Genomic DNA, 10,926 nt, shown 5'->3' with positions numbered 1-10,926 from the left:
GTATACAATTTAGGATTCCTATTTAAATTATAAAAAGAATTAAACAAAATTCGGTCTTCAAAATTTTAAAGACCCAATCCAAAAATGGGCTTGTGAGAGCTGGTCAGATAGCTCAGTGGATTAAAGTGCCTGCTCAGGCAGAGTGCAGTAGCTGGGGTTCAATCCCCAGCATGCTGTGCTGAGATGGCAACTGAGACTGGGTGTAGGGGTGCGTGCTTCTAATCTCAGCACTTGGAAGGTTGGAAACAGGAAGATCATTGTGAGTCTGATCTACATAGTGAGACCCTATAGACCCTGTACTAAATTCATTAAATAAATAAATAAACAAAAATGGGCTTTTGAGATGAAAACATGCTTCTCAGGGAAAGAAATATAAATAGCAAAAAAAATTGATGAAAAAATGCTCCACATCACTGGCCATTCAATAAATGCAAATTAAAGCAACATTTCACCTCAGAAAAAAATGGCTATCATAAAGAAATCAAATAATAACAAATGCTGGATAGGTTGTGGAGAAAAAGGAACCCTTTTCCACTGCTGGTAAGAATGTGAACTGGTACAACCATTATGGAAATCAGTGTAGAGACTCCTCAAAAAACTAGGACTGAAAATCCCATTCAATCCAACTATCCACCTTCTAAGAATTTTCCCAGAGGAACTGAGAACACCATAGTGATAGATATGCACCCATGTTTATAGCAGCACAATCTGTGATAGCCAAATCTTGGGAACAGACAAGATGCCCGTCACTTAAGGAATGGATGGAAAACATGTGATATTTCTATACAATGGAGCACTAATAAGCTATAAAGAAAGACAAACTCAAGTCCTTTTTAGGCAAGTGGATGCAACTACAGGCTATACTCATAAGTGAAATAAATCAGATCCACATGTGTAAATAAAGTGTTGTCTCCCTAGTGTAAGAACCTGAAAGAATAAGTAAAACCTAAAAAGTATAATAGATATAGTAAAATGGAAAGAAAATGAACTTAAGGATTAAATAATGAAGATGAGAGAAAGAAGAAAAGACAGGAAAAAAAGGAAGAAGGAAAAAACACGCCAGTATGTACACAGGATGGCTGAGATGATTGTACTTAAAATTTCCATCATTTTTAAAAATGTATTTGGTTGTTACAGGTTCTCACTACACAGCTCAGACTCATGGTGACCCTCCTGCTTTCAGCCTCCCCAGAGCTGGATTACAGGTGTGCGACACTGGGCCTGGACGCTGACCAGCTCAGCCCACCCTATAGGCAGGGCTGGAGTGATGCCTGGGATAGAACCACTGTCTTTATGCTTGCCTAAGCTTGCCTAAGCAGGCCCCTTAGTCAGCCGAGCTATCTCACCGGTGCTCCATCAGTTTTTTTTTTTTAAATAGCAGTTAATGTTTAGAATTTTCACACTGACTAACTCTGTATGCTCATATCTGTGATCTGAACAACTACACTGAGGACAGCATAGTATAATATAAAACCCATAGTTGAATGCCTCTCGTCTTGGTCTTCTAAATGTGCACCATTTCTAACGTCATCTCAATTATTATGCTCTCTTTAAAATAAATTAAAACAAAAAAGACAAGGAAAAATAATTAAGATTATTTGAAAGCAAGCATCAATATTTCATTATTTCCCCAGTCATGTATAACTATATCTATTAATCTGATAGATAATATAATAACCATTGTTAATTAACTATTCTTGCTTTGAAAATCTGTAACATATACATTGTTGTACATTTTACCCTATTTTTGTCTTTATGTCTATTTGCTTTTGCTTTTCTTTTTACTCTTCAAAATAAAATAAAATAAAATAAATTATATATATAATATACATGACAATCACTGAGACTGAAGTGTAAACAAATTAACCCCAAGGATGCTGAGGATTCTCTCTTCCCAGTGAGATACAGAACAGGTCAGAAACACTTGTAAATGAACAAGCTAAATGAAACACTTCAAAGCCCATGTTATCTTTCAAAAAGTTCCTGAACTGTCCTATATTCTGGAGATGAATTTACCTTGAAAAAACCGCAAGGGTGAGAATGTACTGCTAAGGTATAAACATCAGGTTGATGAGAAATCAATCTACTTTGGATTCACTTTGTGCCACAAGGCAGATTTTGAACCTGCTGGCCTCTGTTTTTAATTTATTTCTGTCCTGCATTTTTTTTCTTTTTTTGAGACAAGTTTTTGCTATGTCACCCCAGCCATCCTTTAATTCACTGCAGTTCTCCTGCTTCAGCCTCTAAATACTAGCATTATACATACGCACCACCACATCTTGGTTGGGCTGGGTGTATGTTGTTAAGTTTTACCTTATTTTATTCAGTTGCAGCAGGCCTTCCTACATGAGTAAACAAACCTTCTCAGCAAAGGATGCACAGCTTTCTGGCAACAGAAGTAACAGGCTGTTCTTCTCCTGTCTCTCTGTTTGTGCCACTTGGTTAACAAGAGACTGCAAATAAGAGATATGATATAACTGAGGAACAATGGACATACTAATAACATCAAAACAATTTGGACTAAAATAGGAGCTTAAGTAGCTGACATGTATGTAGAGTTTTAAGAGCTTTCTTCAGAGTTAACTTTTAAATGTACTGTATCCCATAAGTTCATTTTGCTTTTTTTTTCCTTTGGTGGAACTGGGGATTTTTTTCATATTTGCATTTTAGAAGCATAATTAATTTATTAGATGCATAATCTCGCTTTAAAATTCATATATTGTCAGTTTAGAAGCCAGAGGTAATTTTGGATATCACTGACTTCTGGACCTGCTCTTCCAGCTATTAAATTATATAACCCAAATTATTATAATTGATTATAAACTAAAGGGATTCTCGCCAGTTTTGACCACCATAGACTTCTTCTGGAAGATTGAGCCAAAATCTTCTAAGGTACGTCTTCTATTCATCATTTTGTGCTTTTACATTTTAGTACTTACAACAATGATCAATTGTTTCAGTAAAATAAAAGCTAAAAATCACTTATGGTACTCCTAGTACAGTCTATGTTGTGCATAACATTTAAGACATATCTAGTATTCCTAAAATTTAATAACATATCAGAATTCCTCAATTACTGAGGACTACTCAATGCATTATAAATCATTTAATAATATAGTTATATTATTAAAATAATAGAGTATAAAAATTAATATGTTATCTCTCTTAGTTCATGTTTAAAGACTTAATTTTATCTTTTTTTATTTCTTTATTTTTTGGTACCAGCTATTGAACTCAGAACCTTGTGCTGGCCAGGCAGGGGCTTTAGCCACTGAGCTATCTCCCCAACCCTCCAGACTCAATTTTAAACTGTTATTGCATTTCAATTCATCATACAAATTGATACATAAGTTTTAATATAGCATTATAATCTTTATACAGATATTAAAATATTCTAGGAAAACTGACATTAACTTATTTCTATGTTCTTTTTCATGAATATCTTTGTTTACTGTTTTTATTATCTACCAATAATATCCTGTAGAAAGTACAATATTGTGTTTTTCAATGAGACATACCTCATGTTCTAAGGAAAGTCTTAGTTTGTTCTGCTTACAACGACAGTCCGTGTTTCCTATCCTGCACAACCCTCCTTCCCGCCCCACACTGCCCACTCTGAGGGCATCAGAGCGCACCGCTGCTCTCTCCGTTTCTTAGCTCCTGAGGCACGGCGCTCAGGGCACAGTCCCTGACGTCCCTCATCTGCAGCAATGAGTAACCAGAGATTGCCGAATCTGGCTCAGAAGCAACAAAGGACGTCTACGGAGGCTGCGGGTCCCATTTCCCCAACTGAGCAGGAGGTAACCCTCAGCAACGCCTCTCAGGAGTGTCCAGGCAATGACATGTGCAGCCAGTGCAAAGGTAGCACGTTTCTTCTCCTGTCCGAGTCGCTGCTCAGTGATGTGGCAGCTGAATTTCAAGGGTGTGGGTAAAAGGAGGAAATAAACTGACTTATGTCATTTGTGAAGACAGCAGCTCTAAATTAAGCTATGTTATTCTAATTGAAGGTGCTATGAGTAGTTCTATTTGGACATGGTTGAAAACTCCAGGCTTTAAGGAGAATATAGTTGAGGTATATAAAGTAAATCCATATTAATACGATGAGGTTTAAAAGGCTCAAGTCAATAACTTCTGAGGATAACCCACTAATATTATAGACTGCTAGACAGTGTTAGACTGTTTAGTTGAATTCAAACACCTATAGTATTTAGATGCCAATAAAATATTCACCTCTGACAGGACAAAAAAAAAAGGATGCAAAGGAAAGATCATTTTGTATTTATATATACAAAATAGGATAAATTTACAGCTACTTTTGCTTAATTCAATGAGAAGAAAGAGGTGTACTAACAGTGTTTGGACAGAATATCCTTTCTGCTTCTTGTACTATGGATAACCACTAAGAAGATAACAATGTACAGTGTATTGACTATCAAAACTGTCCTATTAATCAGCTGTGAAACTGTCTCATTCATATTTATTTCTCAATAAAATAAAATATTAAAAAATTTAAAAAAGGAAAATATAGGTAGCATTATGTTTACTGAAAATGTACTGGGATATTGTAAAGTCAGATTACAGATGTAATTGTGGGTTTGAGGTTCAAATTTGTTCCCCAACACATCTGAGTTGTCCTGTATGTGACCAGAAGGATCACCTCCGTCCTCCTGTCTCATTTTTTTCTCTTCTTATATGTTTTCTGTGCCCTTCAGAGAAGCTCACTGCTGGGATCCTGGGACTCATCTGCTTAAAACTCGCTATGATGCTCACAGTAACAGTCACTATTTCCTGTAAGAATATATTTAAAAGAGTAACAAAGGAATGTTTTATTTTAATAATTGAATTTGCCTGCAAGCATTTCATAAAATCAGGGTAGAACTCTCAATTTGTTGGACTAAGCATGGATTATTATTCTGAATCTGTCAAAATTGTAAATAATGACAAAATTGTAGATTTGTTTTAAGCTATATTGTGTGATTATATTGTGTAATTTTAAAAGTACTTTTCCAAGAATCTTTCATCATTTTGTTAATTTTTTGTTTGGATAAATTTTACACCATACTATTGTAATTTTGCACAGCACATAAATTTCAAACTAAAAACTATAGTCTTACTTAGGAATTACCTCTTATACATATTACTTTACTTTTCTAGCTACTGCAATATATCAGGTGAGCAATTTTTCCCAGATAAGAATATAGAAAGATATACGTTGAGTAAAAAAATGTGATATTGGTACAAATTATAATTTATCTCTAACTGAACCCATGCAAAAATGATGCTGAAAATCTTGTGAGAAAAGAAACTAGAAATATGGATATTAACTATTCTTAAATAAGAATCACAGAGAAATATTTCTTTTTGGCTTATACTATGATATATATTATTTAAAAACAGTACACAAACTTTCTCACCCCAGCTCAAATATCTTATTGATATACCATTAAAAGATACATTAGTTCGGATAGATTTTGGATGACTTTAGTACCATGGTGACCAACACAGTACCATTGAAGATAGTTAAATGTGGGCTGGAAAACAAGTTCTGAGAGAGTTATGGAGCACAGGGAGCTGCATGGACCAGGTTCCAAATGCAGAGGAGGTGACCCTTCTGGGCGGTCCAAATGCCTTGCTAAGCACTTTATCTGCAAATTAGAACAGTGAACTTCTGATGAAGTTTAGGAACAGAGCTCTATTCTACAAAGATTAGTTTAGCTAAAAAATGTAGGGTTACAATGCATTGGTAATATGTGTATAGCAAGGTTGTACACATTTTGAAAGTGCATTCTGATTACTTGTTTTTGTACAGACTTCAAAAAGGAAATGTAAGTTTTCAACTGGGAGCCAGAAAAATTTGGGGTTAGATATACAGATCTGGTAATTATTTTTTTTGATGGTTTTATGATAGATGTGAAAACAAATGATGATGCTAATGATGAGAGAGAGAAGAGATGTAGAGATGCTTTGCTTAAAAATTCATAATGGCTTGGACAGCTGTACTGTGCATTTCTGTTGGTCTATGGAAAGAAGCAGTTAATGCTTTAATTCATTTTGTGTCCTTTTTCCTTGTTGGTACTTTTTCTCTTCTTAATTTCTTATACATTTTTGTCTTTTTTCTTCTTCCTTCTTCCAATTTTACATGCATATATCTGGTAATACAAATAATTGACAGGAAGACAACACTTGGTATGAAAACAAATACTGTGAAATTCATATTACTTTGTTAAGTGAAATTTTGCATCACTTGTAATTTTTGTTTTAATTCTAATTTGTACTCGATAAGAATAATAAAAAATTTTAAAAATCAAAAAAAAAAGATACCTTAGCTAAATATCTTTTCACTTTCAGCCTGCACTGGTGGAATACTGATGTTTCTGACAGCACTATAGCAATTTTATTCCCCTATCTCTTTCTGATATAAAATGATGAATCAATGTGACACACAAGTATAGGAGAATTTTGAAAGATAGGGACTAAAAGGTGCATCACCTCCTGAGAAGCTTCTTGCTAGATTCCTGGGAACCACCTGCCTGATCTTAATGGCCACAGTGACAGTGACAGTGACAGTGTCAGTCCCTGTAAGTATAGTTTTGAAAGATTGTACAAGAATTTTCCACCTAGTGATTGAAAGGACCTCTGACATTTATAATGTCAAGGGTCACAGCTCTCAGTGTCATATTTCTATTTGGACTGTGGACATTAATTCTGAAAGTGTGCAAAGTATAAATAATTAAGGATAGTAATGAGTAGTTGTTTTTAATTCTATTTGTTCATTGTGATTTGATAGCTTAAACATCTTTAGGAATGCGAAAAGCATTATTGAAAAATATAAATTCATACTCATAACTAAAAGATTGTAATGTTTTACATTAGAATTTAAAATTATTTTCCAAAAACTTTCATTGTTTTATTCATTTTCATGGTAAAAATTAATTTTATTCTACATTATTCTAATTATAAATATTATATAAATTTCAACTTAACTGAAATTTAACTTATTTATATGTTAATGTTTATAAGAATTACTTTACTCTTTCTAGCTACTACAGTACAGGAACAGAACAAATCTTCCTTGGTAAGACCCCTAAGAGGTACACAAAAAATTTCAGTGTTCTTATATTTGCATAGATTATATTTTTCCTGTAACTTAGACCATAAAATTGATAATAGATGTTGGGGGGAGAAAAAAAGCTGGAAAATGGACCCTAAATGTTCATAAATAAAGATGGTAGGAGACATGTAAATTTGTTCAATATATATAAATACACATTTAAAATTACTGCACAATCTTCACAACTGGCTCAAATTTCCTACTTACATAACATGAGGAGAGATAAATTTACTACTATAGAAAGGAGGTTTCATGCACTTATTTCAAAATACAGGTAGAGTGAAGCTTTTTCATTTTTTATTTCTATTTATTTATTTGTTTATTTTATTTTTTGTGGTACCAGGGATTGAACTCAGGACCCTGTGCTTGACCGGAAGAGCTTATTATACTGAGCTATTTTCCCAGCCCGAAGCTTTTTAAAAAAAGTTTATTTGAGCAAATTAATTACAAGATGAGAAGCTGACCTTTTATGTTATTTTAGCTTATCAGACCATGTTTTGTTTGATCTGTACTAGACTGTGGGGGTGTGCAGATATGTTATATGCATATACATGTTTATGTAAATTTATTTTCAGTTTTTAAAATTCACAATGTTTTTTGATAGAAGCCCACATTCTTTCATCAGTATATCTATGTGCTCGTTGTCCAAATGAGTGGCCAACATTTTCCAACAATTGCTATTACTTTTGTGTGGAAAAGAAAAATTGGACTGAGAGTTTGGTGTCCTGCACTTCTAAGAACTCTAGCCTGATTTACACTGATGATAAGAAAGAAATGGTAAGAGTTTCACTGTTTCAAACAATAAATTAAAAGCTTTATTTTATCCAATATTGTATATGTACAACTCATCCATTTTCATGTATATATATATATATATATACACATATATATTTCATTTAAAAGTCTATATAGTTTTAATATTTAACTTTATAAGAACTTATTTTTTTACTGCTAAAACACATTTATTTCATGATTTTGCTGTGTTTAAAAAGTCATGCTTATGCAAGTAGTATTTTCTTATCCAACCTTGGTATGGAATTGTTCCAAACATAAAACAATCTAAGCATCGCATGGTGGTGCAGACTGTGATCACGAAGTGATCCACAGATGTCATTAATGTCAGATGAAAAGATAGAACTCTGCAGCTCTGCTGTCCTGGGCCTGTGTGTAATCTCATCCATTCTTTTTCCTCCTAAAGCACCAACCATCCCAACTTTTGCAACTGTAAGCTAGTGCTATCTGGTTCTGAGATTTCCGTGAATGGAATTTGCTCTATGTGTTTTTGTATCTTTGCCTTTCATATTGGTATGGTTTGGGGTGATTCACCAGCACTTCAGTTTGCTAATTTCTACAATCCATAATTTAGGATCCACCACACCTGGTGACTTGATGGGAAGAGTGAAGAGCTAGTCTCGTATTCTCAGGATACAGGCTGCCTAGAGCACGCATTGGCTGTCCCTGAATCTCCTTGACTGAACCTCGCATTCCATCTCTGGCCTGGTGTCCTTGAGCAGGAGAAGCTCTTCCAGGGCAGCTTACCAGTGGTGATCTCCGGAGAGCTCACCCTAACCGGGGCACTCAGCCCTGTGTGGTGCTGCTGGAGGGTCTCCATTAATGCAGAGCAGGACTGAGTTCACAGCAGCCACTAATGACTGCTGGGTTGGGCGCTGGAGCCCGCAGGCCAAGGTCCCTTCCTCACTGATGATAGATGTGAGAAGCCACATACTTCAGGTTCTCTAATCCTGGGGACCAAATCTGTTCACAATTTTTCTTCTATCCTTCAGAATTCCCTTTTACTCATGTCTTTCATTAATTTGTGAGTTTATGTCAGAACGAAACAGGAAAACAACTTGATGCAACTTTGAACCATCAGTATTCTACAGTGCAGGCAGGAAACGGAAGGTTATTAACAGTGGTGCGGCATCGAGAAAACCACATTTTTCGCTTCATGTCATTTATTTCTTCAGTAGCAAGTGGGTAATTTCCTCCTAAGGTCCAACCTCTGAGAGACCTAGTGCAAAAACATACTTCTTTAGTCACAGCATCTGGAGAATTTAATGTGTAGTGTCCAGAAACTTATTTAAATCTTGCTAGGTTTGTTTTGTTAACATGGGTGACTATTACATTACATGAATCGCATTATCCCTTTTAACACAAGAAAACAACAAATATCAAAAGTAAACTCCTAAGAGTTAGTTTTCACTCAATATTAAAAACACTTGTGGAAATTTTTAGCAATGCATAAGTTGTTTTTGACTTAACATGGTTTTAGCTTATTGCCTTTTTTTGAACATTAAGAATTGTACAAAATTATACAATATATTTTTTAAAACAATGAAAGTTCTCATACTGATTATCTAAGTGAAATCATGTGTTTCTAACAGAAATTTCTCCGTTCTGTCTCACCTCCCTCTTGGATTGGCATCTCGCGTTCCAGCAGAGATCACCCATGGCTGCTGGTAAATGGCTCAGTGTTTCATCAACAGTAAGTTTTTTTAAAAAAAATAATTTATGCATGTAGAAAAAAGTATAGCAATGGAAGGAAAAATTGAGAAGAATGTTATTATTAATTTGTTTGAACATGAAATATGTTGCAAGTTTGTGACATATTGATATAAATATTAATGAATGGCTTTCCAAATGCTAGTTCTTACTCATATTATTCATTATATTCTAAATGCATATCAGTTTTTTTAACAAGAAAATGCTTCTGTTTCATAGACCATTCCCTAAACATAACTTCATGATGCATTTTCCACCATTACAGGATACAGGAATCATCACCTGGTGAATCCAACTGTGTTTGGTTAACCACATCTGGCCTTATGGCAGAAAACTGTGCATCACCACACACATATAGTTGCAAACATAAATTTGAGATTTAAAATATCTAAATTTGGAGCCTGTCGAGTAATTTTATACTAACAGAGTAAGAGAGTGATAAACCCAGACATGACTAGTAATGAAGGCAGTGTTTCCTTTGTGAACAGCGTGGACATTAAAGCATCTGATAGTTGTGCCTCTGTGAGTGTGCCCAAAACACTGACATACAGCCCTGGTAATGGATGAGTTACATGCTGTGTGCCTTTATCACCCATGGCTGTTGGTAAACGGCTCAGTGTTTCATCTGCAGTAAGCTTTTAAGAAAATAATTGACACACATAAAAGTATAAAAAAGGAAAAATTAAGAATGTTATTAATTTATTTGAACATGAAATATGTTGCAAGTTTGTGGAGTATTAATATAAATATTAATGAATGGCTTTCTAAATACTAGCTCTTACCAATATTATATGAAAAGTTATTAATCTATTCAATATAGTATAAATGCATATCAGTTTTTTAAATAGGAAAAGGCTTCTTTTCCACAGCTACAGGATACAGCAGTCCTCACATGATGACTCCAACTGTGTTTTCCTTTCTGCTTTTGGCCTTAGCGCAGACAACTGTGGATCATTACACCCTTATAATTGTAAACGTAAATTTGAGAATTAAAATTCCTAAATTTGGAGGCTGCCAGGTAATTTTCTATATCAGAAAATAGAAATAATATTATGATTATACACAACTTAAGTTGCATTGGATAAGTTCTAATAACACACTTATTAAAAACTACGATTGAAATATGTTACTTAAATTACCAAGGAAGGGTACTGCTTTTGTGTCTATTTCCTTTTAGTCAAGATTGTATTTCTGGCATTGAGCTCTTCTATAGAGCTACCTGATTCCATTTCTGTGAGATACAGAGAACAGGCAAAGGCACAGAGGTGATTGGGATTAGGGTTTTTTAATTTATTTTTTATTATTTTTAAATA

The 10,926-nt window shown here is 34.4% G+C and overlaps 1 pseudogene; it reads left to right on the top strand.

The window, feature by feature from the left end:
- Window positions 1-10,606, top strand: part of LOC101574855 — a 53,580-nt pseudogene extending 42,974 nt beyond the window's left edge.
- The last annotated feature ends 320 nt before the right edge of the window (window positions 10,607-10,926 follow it).

This window comes from Octodon degus, unplaced genomic scaffold, assembly GCF_000260255.1.
Source record: "Octodon degus isolate 3935 unplaced genomic scaffold, OctDeg1.0 scaffold00018, whole genome shotgun sequence".
Lineage (NCBI taxonomy): Eukaryota > Metazoa > Chordata > Mammalia > Rodentia > Octodontidae > Octodon > Octodon degus.
Note: the sequence above shows the minus strand (reverse complement) of the source record. Positions and strands in the feature narration are given on the sequence as shown.